Source organism: Pongo pygmaeus, chromosome 1 (genome assembly GCF_028885625.2).
Source record: "Pongo pygmaeus isolate AG05252 chromosome 1, NHGRI_mPonPyg2-v2.0_pri, whole genome shotgun sequence".
NCBI lineage: Eukaryota > Metazoa > Chordata > Mammalia > Primates > Hominidae > Pongo > Pongo pygmaeus.
The window spans coordinates 131,133,539-131,148,992 of record NC_072373.2 but is presented as its reverse complement, the minus strand read 5'-3'; the positions used below and the strand labels follow the sequence as shown (position 1 = coordinate 131,148,992).

Here is a 15,454-nt window from a genome sequence, read left to right as displayed (position 1 = left end):
CAACAAATAACATCAGCATTACAAAAGGGTTCTACCATCATACTACCCATTTTAAATGTGTTTTGTATAGTTTTTGTATGGCTTTTGTATTGGCTTTTTATAACAAATGATATCATAAACAGAATTTCATATGATGAATGTATGCCATAAAATGTTCTCAACATACATATAGCTTTTTTCAAGTTTAAGTATTTTAATTCATCAAAACATATTTAAAATGTGTGTAAAGAAATTAAAATTCATTTTCATTGAATTTAGGCATATTAAACCACACAAAAAGAATCTCATTGACTACAATTTGGGGTATTATCTTCTAGGCTTGACCCACTTAATACCAGAGAAAAACAAAATTAGTACGAATCAGGAGTGAGCAGAGCATGCTGAGTTTTTCACTAACTCCTGGTAACACTTTAGAAACTTTAATTTCCCATTTAAAAATGCCTGGAAATTCAGTAGCTCATCTCTAAGTTTTCTTGAGTTTTCCTTACAAAAGCTCAGGCATGACTTCAGGGTAAAGATGACTTGTCAGAGTTATATAATGCACTATGATTGAATTAAAACAATAAGAACTGTGGAGATAATACATCACAGTTTTAATTCCAGTGGCCCCACGGGTACTTGAAACCAGTGAACTGAGAAAATGCAATTCGATATAGAGTGTTTCAGCACAAAACCGTCATGAACGTCACACTTCTTAATAGGATCTAGAACAACATAATTTCTGGAAAGATGTTAAGATAGAAATTAAAGATTAATCAGTCAGTGACAACTGGTGGGTAGGAAAAGGATCAATAAGGGGCAGTAGAGAGAAAAGAAAGGAGGTAGGACAGAACATGGATGGTGTCCCAAAGGCCACTGGCCTAGGCCTCAGGGTTCCCATTGTTGACCCAGATAATGAAGGGAGGGTTCACAAGGCTCATTAAATTTGCTGAAGATGATCTTAAGGGGACAACCACTAACCTGGAAGGGAGAATTAAATACACATTAAAGGACTTTAATAAACAGAGAAATAACCAGAAGCAAATCACTGATGATCAATGCAGAGCTTGACAGAAATAGAGGAAAAACCAAGTGCACAAGTGCAAGCTGGAGAGTGTAATAAAGAAACTGTAATAACTGTAGGGTGACCATATAATTTATCATCTAAATATGGACATGTGGAAAGGGGAAAATGGTGCTAATACTACACAAGGACAACAGGCTTAAATGAGGATTGTCCCAAATAGTAATATAAAGTCACGCTATACTGTGGTTTAATGTGTCCACTAAAATGCACATGTTGGAAACTTAATTTCTAAGGCAACAGTGTTGATAGGTGAGGCCTAATGGGAGGTGATTAGAGCACTAGAGTTTTGCCCTCATAAATGAATTAATGTCCTTATCATAGGTCAGTGTTTGTTATAAAAAAGCAAGTTTAGTCCCCTTCTCTCTCGTTCCCTCTTTTTGTGCTTCCATTATGTTATGGTGCAGCAAGAAGGCCCTTACCAGCTGGAAGCACCTTGACCGTGGACTTCCAAGCCTCCAGAATCCTGAGCCAATAAATTGCTGCTCCTCATAAATTACCCAGTTTGTGGTATACTGTTACAGCAGCACAAAACAGACTAAGAAACCTTAATAATGAGGCATGGATGTATAACTGTAGGTGAGCTATTGAGATCTAGAAAATACTGGAATTCAGTCTCGGCATTTAAAATCACATGCTTCAGTGATCACTAGATCTCCTCCCTTTAACTGCCCATACATTTTAAGCCATAATACTCTTTTCCTATGCAAAAATATTACCAAGTTAAACTACAAGGACAACAGTTGATTTCTAGACTGACTATATTTTTAGATCCTAGGATTCTAGGGAAAACTCTTGCCCCCTCCCCCAAATTAGCATCTTTCCATTTCACATCACTTAAGTTTTAACTTCTGAGGTGCTTTCATTTTTTCCTGTTTGACTGGGATTAGAAGTATCCTGCTTGGGGCTCATCATTTTAAGGTAGTTGTAGTTAGCAGACAGATAAACAGACGAAAATAAAACACTGAAGTGACTATGCCTAGGGAAGAGAAAATTAAGGGGACATTTAATCATAGTACATGAAAGGAGTGTACAGACAGATCAGAGAGCTTCTGTTCATTTACTTTACTGTTTAAGAGCTAATGAACCTATGTCATAAATGAAAGAGATGGATTATTTATCTCAGTAGTTTTTTTTTAAGTTTAATTCACTTCTGGCACAGGGGTGATTTTCCCTGAAGGAATCTAAAGCGCCAAGACAATTACTTCAGGTCGTTTTATAAGAATCTATTATATGATGGTACATTATACAACTTACATTACCAAGGTATGTACAAGCATAATTTGAAATATACAGATGGCCTAATTCCTGTGCAGGAAGTTATTGTCTATTCACTTCCCAGCAGTATTTTTCCCATTAACATGGAAAACCAGAATTGTGTTTAATATTTTCAGATTGCTGTCTTGATAAATGGACTGCCTATGAGGAAAGTAGTTGACCAAGTGTTTCTCTTTTTCAATATGGCTAAATTCTGAATATTCAATACTAAATCTTATTAGTAGATGATAGTGCAAAAAAGCAGTAGGCAAACCAAAAGCTCATGCTTAAAAGTTCTATTCAGAATCATGAGAAGAAACTGGTCATATAATTTATTGTCACAATTCCTGGTACCTTCTGCAATTACATTAACCTTACCATGGAGATGACAAAGCTTGACCCCAAATAGCTGAAGATTAGAATATGCTACATGAAGCATCCATTAGAAAGTGTTCACTCAGGTGCACAGCAAACCACTGAGCAAAATACTGAGTCTGGTCCTTGAGTGCAGGGGTCACAAGAGAAAGCAAACACGTTTCTGGAAAGTTGTACTGGATACTTAAATTTAATAAATTTTAAAGTCTCTATAGCATGTCCATTTTAAAAGTTCTAAGTTCTGCATGAAAATCTCTATTTTACTATTTATTCTACACCTCCACATAGAAAATACAGTCTGTAATTTAAAAAAATGTTAATTAAGACAAAACTGTCACGATTCATGACACGAAACTTTGGTGATGACTTGCCATCTGGCAAGACCTGTCACTCAATCAACAAATAAGGGGAAAAGTATGGGAAAATGCAAAAAGGGCACTCCAGGGAAGTCTTTGGAATTATAGCTATAGGAAAACAAGTAAAATGCCATTATTAATGGCTTCTTAGTTAAGGAATGCTAAATTCATATTAATGATTGAAAAATAAAATATATTTGAAAGATTAATAATTATAACAACAACAACAGCAACCAAAAGCTCTAGTTCCTATATTGCTTTTGGTTGTAAGGAAAACCTGCACAGAAGGACACATTTTTCTGTATTTGTCTTAGCTTTGCAACCCAATTCCAACACCAGTGCGCTCCAGCGCACATACGTTTATTGCCTTAATTGAAGGTGTTCACAGTGGCTTATTCCCATTATCCAGCTGAAGAGCCTGGCAAGACAGTCTTTAAAGGACCTTTCCTGTGAATTTTCTTCTTGACCATTCTCAATAGGTTGATTTTGGCACACCTACAAAATGTGTTTTACATATTACTTAAATGTTTATTTAAACATTGACTTAATTTATTCAAAGTACTGGTTTATTTAAAGTTCCATGTTGTTACATCGTTAGACCAAATGCTGAGATTAAATATTATTCCAGTTTAATTCTTTCAACATGATTGATGATAAAAAGCTTTTGTGTTTGAATAGGAGAAGCTATGAACAATCAGCATAGGGTTTTAACCTAAACATAAAGTGGATCTGTGCACCTGTCTTTCATGCAATGATTTATGTCTCTGACTCTGTTGCTGCGGAAGCTGTGTGGTACAGTGGTCTTTGCAGTCAAGTCATCTGAATGTCAAGTGTTTAAATGTGGTCTCCATCACAAGTGAAATTTTAGCAAGCAATTTAACCTTTCACAGACCCAGCTTTCTCATCTGTGAAATAGAGATAAGAATACATACTTTTTGAATGGATTTTTATTAAGATTAAACGGGATTATATACACAAAGGTCCCTGTCCCTACTCAAACATATTCATCATTTATTTATAGTTACTTATAAAAGCCACAGAAACAAGCTAAAAAGGAAAGTTAAAAAAAGAAAAAGTAAAATAAATAATTTTTAAGTAATTGGTTAGAATTTTACAAATAAAACTCACTACTTGAATATAAAATACACTATTCTACCGATCTTCAATGCTCATATCCAAACAAAGTTTAAAACCCAACAAAATGTTTCTTTTAAGATTGATGCAAACTCATTTGGTGGCAAAACCTGATATGTTGTGAGGCAATTTATACTCCATGTTTTGCTGCAGAGATACTCATCTGTGATTACAACTGTTGCTCCAGATGCTGCTTGTGTAACCAAATATACATATTCCTAAAATATAAAATATTTTGAATTCTGTAAAAACATCTGACACTAAGGATTCTGGAGAAGGAATCATGGTCCAATAAATTAATCAACAATTCTGACATAGCCTACATTGCATCAGGAAAAGATAGGTGGATGTCATAATCTTGAATATTGTCCCTGTTTATTTTGCGATTTGCTTCTTTAACTCATTCATTTTCTTCATTCACTGTGTCCTTTGAGGAGGGGAAAGTGAGCAGAAGAGAGGAAAAAAGCAAAGTACATGGAGTATGTGTTTGAAGGTTCTACTTTGTCACATTGTTTTCCTTCTGGTAGGTTGTGAAGTTGGTGAGAATTTTGGTAAAGAGAAACAATGTTAGAACTATTTAAGAAGAAATTAGTTAAATTCAGATTTGAAGCTGTAAAACTGATTCTAAAATGTATGTTGAGCAATTTCTTGTTGTTTTTAGAAGTTGGAGACATAAAAGCTATCATGTGACAGAACCAAAGTTTTCTTGGGAAAGGTGACATTTTGGGGGACTATTAACCTTTCTGTACAGTGGTCCTGTTTCAGTTCAGAGTTTTATATTGGTTCAGAGTTTTGTTTCCATTCAGAAGTTTCCTTTTTTTTACTATTCAGAGAAAGGAGCTAACAGCTACCTTCTAAAAGAATCTCTAGGCAGCTTTCTCTGATAATTAAATCAGAGGCAGGCCCAGTTTTTACGAGAGCATTAGCTACAGATCTTATGAAGTATTTCCAAGTCCTGAGAAGCCAAAGAAGCTTAAGGCTTTTCACACCAAATCTTTAGAGGCACTGATTCTCTACTGTGGCTTCATGCTGGAATTACCCAGGATCTTCAAGAAAATACTGATGCAACCCCAGAGACCAGGATTTAATTGGTATGAGGCATGGCCTGGTTACTGGAATTTTTAAAGGCTCTCTGGATGACTGTAATGTACAGCCAATATTGAGAACCACTGTGTCAGAGGTTCTGCAGGCCCAGCTGTATCCAGATCAAGTGCTGACTCCACATCCAGATCACCTGATATGACTGATGTAGTACAAGTCCTGAGGCCCAAGCCCAGGCCTTCTGGATCAGAGTGTCTTGGTGTGAAACCCAGATATCTTCTCTTTTTGCAAGTGCCACAAGCAATGGATTGTCTTTTATGCCAGTCTGAGTACCACTGCCTAAAGCTGAAGAAAAGTGATTAATGAAGTAAGCATTATCAGGGATGTAAAATCAATTCCTTCCTTAAGATGCTGTCCTTTCACTGGCAAAAGAGTATTGCTTAAAAAATCAGTGAACCGGAATAATTCCAAAAACTAAATCTTTGAATTCAAGCCTTTTGACATTAACTGCACATTATATGTCATGCTTAGAGTTACACAATGCATAAAGGTGTTAAGAAGACCTTCAGAAAATACCTGTTTATTTCACTTTTTTTTTTTTTTTTTTTTTTTTGAGACGGAATCTCGCTCTGTCACCCAGGCTGCAGTGCGGCGGCGAGATTTCAGATCACTGTAACCTCCACCTCCTGGGTTCAAGCGATTCTCCTGACTCAGCCTCCTGAGTAGCTGGGATTATAGGTACACACCACCACACCCAGCTAATTGTTTGTTTCACTTTAACTCAATGTTTCCCAAATGTATTGACATGAAATTTCATGGAAGTCTATGAATACTAATGTGTTTATGGTATTTGGTGGATATGGGTATCCATGCACTTTGTCTTCTAAGTTTGTTAACCTCCTCAACTATAATAACCTTCCTCTCTACCACACTTTTATCCCTTATTCATAGCTATATTCTCAACCAGTAATCATGTTTGAAATGTAAAATCCCAACTTACCTCCTGTCTTACCTCCCCCACACAACAAGGTTTCTTTGGCCATGAGGAAATTTCCTGACTACTAATTTATCCATCTGTTCCAGTCTATCATGCTCCTTACGAATTCCGCTTCTTTTTCACTCCTTCTGGACCCCATAGTTGATCATATGATCAATCTTTAACAGCATCCTCAAGTTTCTTGCCCTCGTGCCCTTATCTTGCCTGCTAAACAAAACCGTTGCGCAAGCTGGATTCTCCACCTGGACCATTCTTCTCTCTTGTCCTCACTTGGCTCATGGTCCTGCAGATCTCCCCTAAGATAATGTTTCAAGCATTGCTAAGTTTAGACAGGTCTCCCTTTATGTGTTCCTCTGGTATAGCCATCATCATCTTCTGCATATGGTTACAAAATTCTCTCTCTCCCCACGAGACATATCATAGTGCTCTGTATTTGATATTTGTTACATTTCATATATTACAAATCTGATTATAAATAAAATTTCACTATACATAACAGCTGATGATAAGGTAACTCAACAGTAAATTGTATCCATGCCTTGTTTTATATACTAATACTTTAACCTATAAAATTGGCTTCTTCTTAGTTATTTCATTTTCCTTTAACTTTTTAAAATGCTTTAGATTTACTAAATAAGCATTCTAACGCTACTTGACAGAGAAGAATCGGAGGATGTGGATAATGGACCAAGTGCATGATAAATTCTTGTAGAACCAGGAGTTGATCAAAACTCCTCATTTAAAAAATGAGGAAAATAAGCAAGTTTCACAAAGAGGCTTATTTTCACAAAGAGGCACCAGTTGATAAAAATCTGAATGAGCTACATCAAGATTCATTTCAGAACCATTCAAAATCATAAGGGCCATTAGAAATGACACAGATAACTTGAAAAATGTTTTATAAAGGTAAATATATGTTTACCATACAACCTGGCAATCTCACTGCTAGGTATTTACCTAAAAGAAATAAAATATACATACTCCCAAAAAACTGTATATGAATGTTTATATCGGCTTTATTCATCATTGCCAAAAAATGGAAATAACCCAACCTTCAATTGGTAAATGGATAAACAAACTGTGGTGCATCCATACAACAGGATACTACTCAGCAATTAAATGGGAAAAACACAGACTACAGATGCATGTAACAAATAAGTCAGACTCAAAAACTCAAAATGCATGAGTCCACTTATATAATATCCTGAGAATGGCAAAACGTGAGGAACCAAAACAAATCAGTGGTTTCTTGAAGTTGGAGATTGAAGGAGGGATGACTATAAAGGGGAAGGCTGAAACATTTGGGAGTCACAGAAACATTCTCTGACTTGATTATGGTGATAATTTCATGAAAATATGCATTTGTCAAAACTCATAAAGCTATATGCCAAGAAAGGACGTATCAGGATGCAAATTATGCTTTAATAAATCCCAATTAAAAAAAATTAGGCCCACCAGCCATAACATGAAGTCTAAAGGCCAAGACATGTCTAAAATTTGGTTTGTCAGTTATTGAATTATTGTTTTATCATCTGGTTGTTTCAGTACGAAAGAAAAATATGAAATAAGTTTATTGAAAAATATTCAAAAATATAAATTGAAATGAGAACTTTATTTATTTTTGGCCTATAAGATTGTAAAGATTATGAAGAACAATTTTCTCCATTGTTGCAGAGAACATACAGATATGAATTCAACCAAAAGCCTTAAAAGTGTTCATACTCCGTTTCTGCACTTCTATGTCTATGAATTTATCTTAAATTATTAATTGAGCTTACAAAAATATATATTTAAGGAACATTTACCTTAGTATTACTTATAATTGTGGAAAATTGGAAGTGGAAGCAATAATCTATGTCTAACAAATGTAATGGTTACAGAATTTATATGGATTATAACTTTTAAAAATATAATGTTATAATATTATGCAGCACAGTGATTATGATTTGGAGCTCTGAAGTGACAAATATGGAACATATTTCTTTGAAAATGGAAAGTAAGGATTCATATTCTTGTTTCAGAACACAGACCAGTTGTATGACCTTGGGTGTATTACTTAACATATGTCCCTTTCTCCATAAAATGGAAATAAGACACACTCAAATGACTTCACATATTTTATATGTGAAGTTCTCTGCATAATTCCAAGCACATATTAAGCTATAATTGGAGATTAGCTTTTAATAGTATGCCTGATATGACTGTTATATTTATTGATCTGAAATCATATCTATGATGCATTTTATGTGAATAAAAGCAATAAAATATACAGGGAAATTCTGTATTCAACACAAACTCATACACACGTTCATTGGGTCTTGAAGGTTATTTTAAGAAAATGTTTCCTGTGCTTATTGTGATGACCCCATAGATACTTCCTATTCCTTTTTTGTTTTGCTTATTCAGATTTTCAGATCATAAATATATACAGATTATTTACTGATTGCTTCTTTAATCAAAACTATGAAAAATAAACTGTTTCATAAAACTGTGAATTGACTCACTGCTTATTTACCTAGTTTTAGTCAAATAAAATTTTATATTTTTTCAACAAAATGTTTTCACAGAACTGCGATCCTCTGATTGATTTTGAAGGCCCTCCATAGTGTCTCCAGGATGGTCCCCAATAAGGAAATAGACCTGAAAAAAGGGGGAGATGAATGGCTGGGATCAGGTTCCCATCCATGTGTAACTAATTATGTGTGCATTGGAAATGATTTTTAAATCTGTCATTGATTATTCTCTCCTTAACTAATGGCCGAATGAATCATATAATTTAAAGATACAGTCATCAATTCTATATTTATTCACATAAATCAGAGTCTATATTCCAAAGTAATTTAATGAAAGATGCTTTTATAAAAGGCCTGTTAGATAACTGAGGGGGAAAGCTGTCTTTTATTTTTCATGTAGTATGTAATAATTCATAAATAGTGTGGAAAAATGGATTCTGAGTATACTGGAGTACAAATAGGAAAATGACATATGGCAAAATAATAACAGAATGTGCTAGTATTTTCAACCTAAAATGTTGATGCCTGTTGGAAATTTTTAAGCTTCTACTTTCAATTTCCTTTTTTTAAACAAAATTAAATTTTACAAATGAGAACACGATACAGCATGTAAATACTGATTTACTTCAAATATTTTTAATAAATGCTCAAAGCTTAGATTAAGAAAAATGCCTAAATATGAACATATTTAGTTCCACTAACTATTCCAATAGCTAATTACTAATAAGATTGTTTTGACAAGGTCTACATAACATTTACATTACAGTTCAGCAGCTCTGTAAAACAAAGATTTGCATTATAGAAAATCGACTGAATCTTAAATAGATTGCCAGAGTTACTCACGCACAGCATTCTGAAACCTCAATGGAATTTATCACAGGGAACACAGTAATGTATAATCATATTTGTCTTGGCGAGAAACCACAGGATTGTTTTGCTGTTGCTATGACATTAATATATGCAACATTTTATACTACAGTATTTCCTGCATATGTGCAATGTATGAAATAGACAATCTGTATAAACTTTTAAATCCATGAAGTCTTTGTATGGGAGTATCCTAGTGTGAAATTAAAAAAAAAATCCCATTAAAGAAATGATTGTTGCGGGAGGGAACTAACTTGTGTGAAGCACCTACTATGTGCCAAGAAGTTTATCTGTGATGTGTTAATTCCAACAATTATCCTACAGGGAAACCATCATTGTATCAATTCTTCAGATAAGGAGAGGAGTGATTTGTCTAACTCCACTTCATTATTATGCAGCTGAACCAGGCTTCAAACCTAGCTGCAAAATCCAAGCTCTCTGTCCACCCATCACTCTGACTACATTCCAGTTCACGTTTCACCATGACCACTGTAATCTTATAAAATCTACAAAAGAGTCAATCAATGTAAAGTTCAATTCCTTGGGTCACCGTGAGCTCTTTCAGAACATTCCTACCCATATAATTTTTTTTGCAGTTGCCATGGGAATTAAACATGGTAATTTTCATCTGTAATAGTACATACTCATTATAATATTTCTAGATTTTGGAGCTATCATCGTTTCTTATCACTTTCATTCAGCTGATGTTTCTGTTAAGAGGGGTGTGCTTTTACATGATGAGCTTCATTGGGTAGTATAGGTTGGTGAAAAGCCCCTTATCCTAAGTATAAAACTGAATCTTGTAAACTATTCCTATCATTACTTTCCCTTTCTCTTTGGCAAGAGAGAATTCCCTTTGGTTCAACTGATCAGGAGCACATCAACCTAAGAAAAAATAATGCCTGGGTTTAGATGGAAAAAATCATTTCCTCAAAAAGCATTTTCAAATTACCCAGGAGTGGTTATTGTGGCCTGCTGTACCTGCCTTAATAAAACTATATGGATATTAATTTCCCTTAGATCTACTGGAAATATCCCATTTTCTATCAAATCCTATTCATCCTTATATTTGTTTTTAAATATTTTTGTTCTTTTACCAGATAAAGCCTTTTTCTCTATATTTTCTATATGGCATCAGTTAAAATGGATAATTCATACATTATCTCCATCTGCTGACCTATGCCAGTCTCACAGACCCAGCATTGGCCCTTGGAGTGAGAATAAGCACAGGCAGGAGAGAAAGAAGGACTACAGAGCTCAGTGCTTTGCTGTTGTGGTGACTGCAGTCTGACCTATGAGGATCATCTGGAAGGACTGCCAATGTACACCTTATCCGTTAATTACAAAGGACAGGAATCCGTGAAGAAAGAACAGGGAAAGGCCATAGATGAAGGATCAGCATATACTATGAGTAGGGGAGAGGGATGGTTTTCTTAGTGACACTGGCTGGGAGCCCTTTTCTACTGTAAATCATGAGGTGAGATAAGTCCTCTAAATCAGCACCTAACAGCAGACTTTGCCAAATGACATCTCATCAGTCAAAATGGCATAACGTGCTGGGCTTTACTAAGATTTAGTAAGCATCATCTGCAGCATTCAACTGGATTCTTATGATAGCCTTTCTGAGTCTTTTGTTCTTCCATGCTGCTCTCTTATTCTCCTCTCTGAACAAGCCATTTAGGAATTAAACTACTCACTTCCTTAAAGTCCCTTTATGGAAGGACTTTAAGGAAGTCCTTTTTGGAAGGTACCCAATTGCTTACAGGATAAGAATCAACTTCTTAATGTTGCATAAAAGATCCTTCATAACATTCATCCAAGGTCACACAGAACACTTTTCCATGTATTTATTTCCTAATTGTATTTGCTCTCTAATGATTTGCCTATTCATGAACTTTACCAATTAGGATGTTTTCTATATTATAGACATCAACTTTTTGACGTGTGTTGTTTATATTTTATACTTTGTAATTGGCCTTTTATAAATCATTTTAAACTACTCTTGGTAACTTATTTTTTTAAATGCTTGAAAATTTTTCCTAGTTAGCAATGCCAAGAATGAAGCAGTGATAATGAGTCCCACCTTTATGAAACCTGGAGAATCTTATACTTTTACATTTTTGCTGGCATTATCTAGAATTTGTCTCATTTTGTCATCTTAGATAATTTTCTTTTCTTATATATCTTCTACTTAAATTTTATAGTTTTGTACAGTTTCTGTTACTTTATTTTACCACAGTTAAATCTAATTAAGTTTTATATTTAAATGGTTTCTATTCTTTCTGCCAATTCATTCATATCCTAATTTGATCTCTAGTTACTGGTATATTATTCACTTAATTGCTAAACATTTTCTGTACCTTTTTAAGATTAGTTTAATTCCTAAATTCTTGCACAGCTGATATTTTATGGTTATTTTAATACTTAAATGACCTTTTGGGTAGAAATAGGATTATGTCACAAACTAATTCCTTGAAAATTCTGAAGACATTACTCCATCTAGAATAGATAGAGTAGGATAGAGCTTGCATCCAATATTATGCAGACACAAGTCTGAGACCAGCATGCTATCAGCCTTGGGTAGGTAAACAACTCTTTCTGTCATTGTGGTTGTGTTAGTTTTCACTAGGTAATGCTATATACCTAGTATATATAGTGTATGTATGTATATATACAGTGTGTATAATACTATATACCTAGTATATACACAGTGCGTGTATATATAGAGTGTGTATATATACAGTGTGTGTATATATACAGTGTGTGTGTATATATACAGTGTGTGTATATACACAGTGTGTGTGTATATATATACTAGGTATACAGTATTACCTAGTACTATATATATACATATATATGTATATATATACTGTATAACAACCCCAAAGGCTCAGTGGCTTCCAACAATAATATTTATTCCATCCTCATACTACACGTTGTTGGCCAGGTTCTATGGATCTGCTCTAGGCCACAGGTTGGGGCCAAGCTGGCTTCTCCTGTCTTTCAATTTTACGGCCCAGGCTGAGGCAGCAGTACTTGTCCAGAAAATGATCTTTTCCTGAAAGAAGGCAAGAATACTGGCAGAAACTCATGATAGCTCTACATGTTTCTGACTAATGAAGTTTATATCAGGTCTATTCACATGTTATTGACCAAATCCAAAGTAATTGGAGTAGGAAGAACACTCTGCCTAAGGAAGGAAATAGCTAACAACTGGGAACAATATTACTACCTATCACGGAATTTATAGGGTTCTTTCTCCAGTACTGAAATTCAAAAATTTCACTGAGAAACATCTAATTCCAATATATATATTTCAATAGTTGTTTTGTATCTGTTTAACCCTTCCAGCTTAAAGATGCAAGTATTTATTTGGAAGAAAACTTCCTTTAGGGTATATTTCTGAATATTGCATTGCCCCATGTATCATCTTCTTCAGATACAATGATTCATATGTTAGGTTTCTGTGGTATGTCCTCCATATCTATGATCTTTTCTCAGATATCAATTTAATTCTCATTTTTTTATTATAAAACCTGTCAGTAATATAACCGTCAGCTTTTTCAAGTGTGGACTTTGTTCTTTATGGTTTCTAGTATAGTTTTAATTCCACCATGGCATTATTTGTTTTCTTATAATTACATTTCTGATGTGTCAGCTATCTTTCATCTGACATTCATTTCACATGTTTTCTTTAATTTCCTTGACTGTGGAAAGAAGATGCTATCTACAATAAATTTAATTACATTTATTGTAATCCTTTTTTTTTTTTTCTGATGAAGTCTCGCTCTGTTGTCCAGGCTGGAGTGCAGTGCCACAATCTTGGCTTGCTGCAACCTCTGCCCCCTGGGTTCAAGTGATTCTCCTGCCTCAGCTTCCCAAGCAGCTGGGACTATAGGCACATGCCACCATGCCCAGCTGATTTTTGTATTTTTAGTAGAGGCGGAGTTTTGTCATGTTGGCCCTCGAACTCCTGACCTCAGGTGATCCACCCGCCTTGGCCTCCCAAAGTGCTGGGATTACAAGTGTTAGCCACCGCGCCCAGCCAAATTTCTTGTAATCTTTTTCTTTTTTTTAATGCTCTATTAAAATATCTCTTTCTCTCTATTCTGTGTCATTTTAAAGGATTTAAGTTCTCGTCCTGATTATTCATGCTTGAAATAGGACAGATTTAGCTCAGTTGATTTTCCTAAAATGAATGGGAAAAGATTCATCAGTTATCTCTTAATGATAACCATGAATTGCTAGGGAATCCTCCACTTAGATCCTGAGCAGAAGAGCTGGAGGATGTAGTTTTGTGTCATCAGTCTGAATGGATTGTGAGAAGCTAAGACCAGGAGCATTTTCAGGAAGGTCACTTTGTTTCTATACAATTTTTCATTATGTTTGTTGAAACCAGGAAGACTACTGATTAGGTCAGTCTAACTTCTCTTCCAGGAGGATGTGCAATCCTTGGAGGCAGCTTTTGGTTTTGGCCAAAGGTAACTCCCCATCCAGGTGTGGGGTACCCATCCAGTTCACAAAAGGTTTCTTTCATCTGGCATGAACCCCTAATAGTGAGAAGCCTAATCCAAGGACAGCTTCTTGTCTGAGAGCTTTCTTTGGGTATTTGCTTATTTGCTAACTCTGTCTCAAAATGGTGTTGATCCAAGGTGTTGAGATGTTCTGTAAATGAAACAGACTCCTTATTCTGTTAGAGATTGCTCCTAGCTGTCATTCTCACTCTGGAATTTTGGGACATTATTGAGGCTGCATAGAATTTTAGCTACACGTACAGCACTGTAGTTCTTTAAGAGCAAAGGAAAAATGGAATTGTCCTTTGTGGGATTTCCTAAAACTGGATTTATTTATACCATATCTAGTCAAAATGCCAAAAAAAATTTACTTTATTTTTCTCTCTTGGTGACACAGCTATTAAGATATTAATTCCTACATTATTTTTGATAATATAGGAGTGTAAAGGTAATGTAAACGTCTCCATCTCTATTTCCTAGAAAGAGTCAGAAATTTGTTTCTTGGACTCCTAAGGGTAACTAATAAAGTGTTTGTGTCTTGGAGATATCCTGAAGCCAGCAACACCGATGCTTTTTTTTGAGATACGTGGGCCATTGAAGACTAGAGCCAGAAAAGCATGAATTTGAGAGAAAGGGGTGGTGTGACCCATGAGGAGATTTGGCTCCCTGGGTCCTTGGGTGGATGGGGGGTTTGTGGATCCTGTAAATGACAAGCACCTGCACACAGCTCATATGAAGGGCCACAGGGCTAATGGTACCTAAAATGGGGACGGCTGCAGGTGCCACAGAAAGCTGAACCCTGGGCATGAAGGTGTGAGAGCTATCGCCAAGATTTCCATGCACAATTTGGCACAGAAAAATAAACCAAACACTTTCAGAAAGGTCGTGTGAGCCCTAAGGAAGTACAGGGTTTTAAATTACCCTGGGGGAGTTTTTCTGAGGGCCTTTTGTCAATCTGAACATATCAGCAGTCAATCCAGTGAGGAAGCACTGGAACCTCCTTAGAGAGCAGCTTAAATAATTGAAAAAATTTTTAAAAGATAATGATTTTCAGTCATAAAATTATTCATGAATAGTATAGTATTTCATTGTAGAAAGAAGGAAAAGAAGGAAGGAAGAAAGGAAAGAAGAAAGGAAGGAAGGGAGGGAGGGATGGAGGGAGGAAGGAAGGGTCAGGAATGTGGATAAGGTCATGGTCCACTAACCTCAGTTGCCTCCTTAAGTTTAAGCATTGCTCTGACTGGTGTCTGTTTCCCCCTCCCCTCCCCTCCCTTCCCTTCCCCTCCCTTCCCCTCCCCTCCCCTCCCTTCCCTTCCTTCTTTCTTTTTTTTATTCTT

General features: G+C 35.5%; 1 protein-coding gene across 5 annotated transcripts in view; it reads right to left on the bottom strand.

Annotated features, from left to right (window-relative positions):
• The window catches only part of PLPPR5 (phospholipid phosphatase related 5), a 118,443-nt gene that overhangs the window by 3,552 nt on the left and 99,437 nt on the right, over positions 1-15,454 (bottom strand). The gene's annotated exons all lie outside the window — the stretch shown is intronic.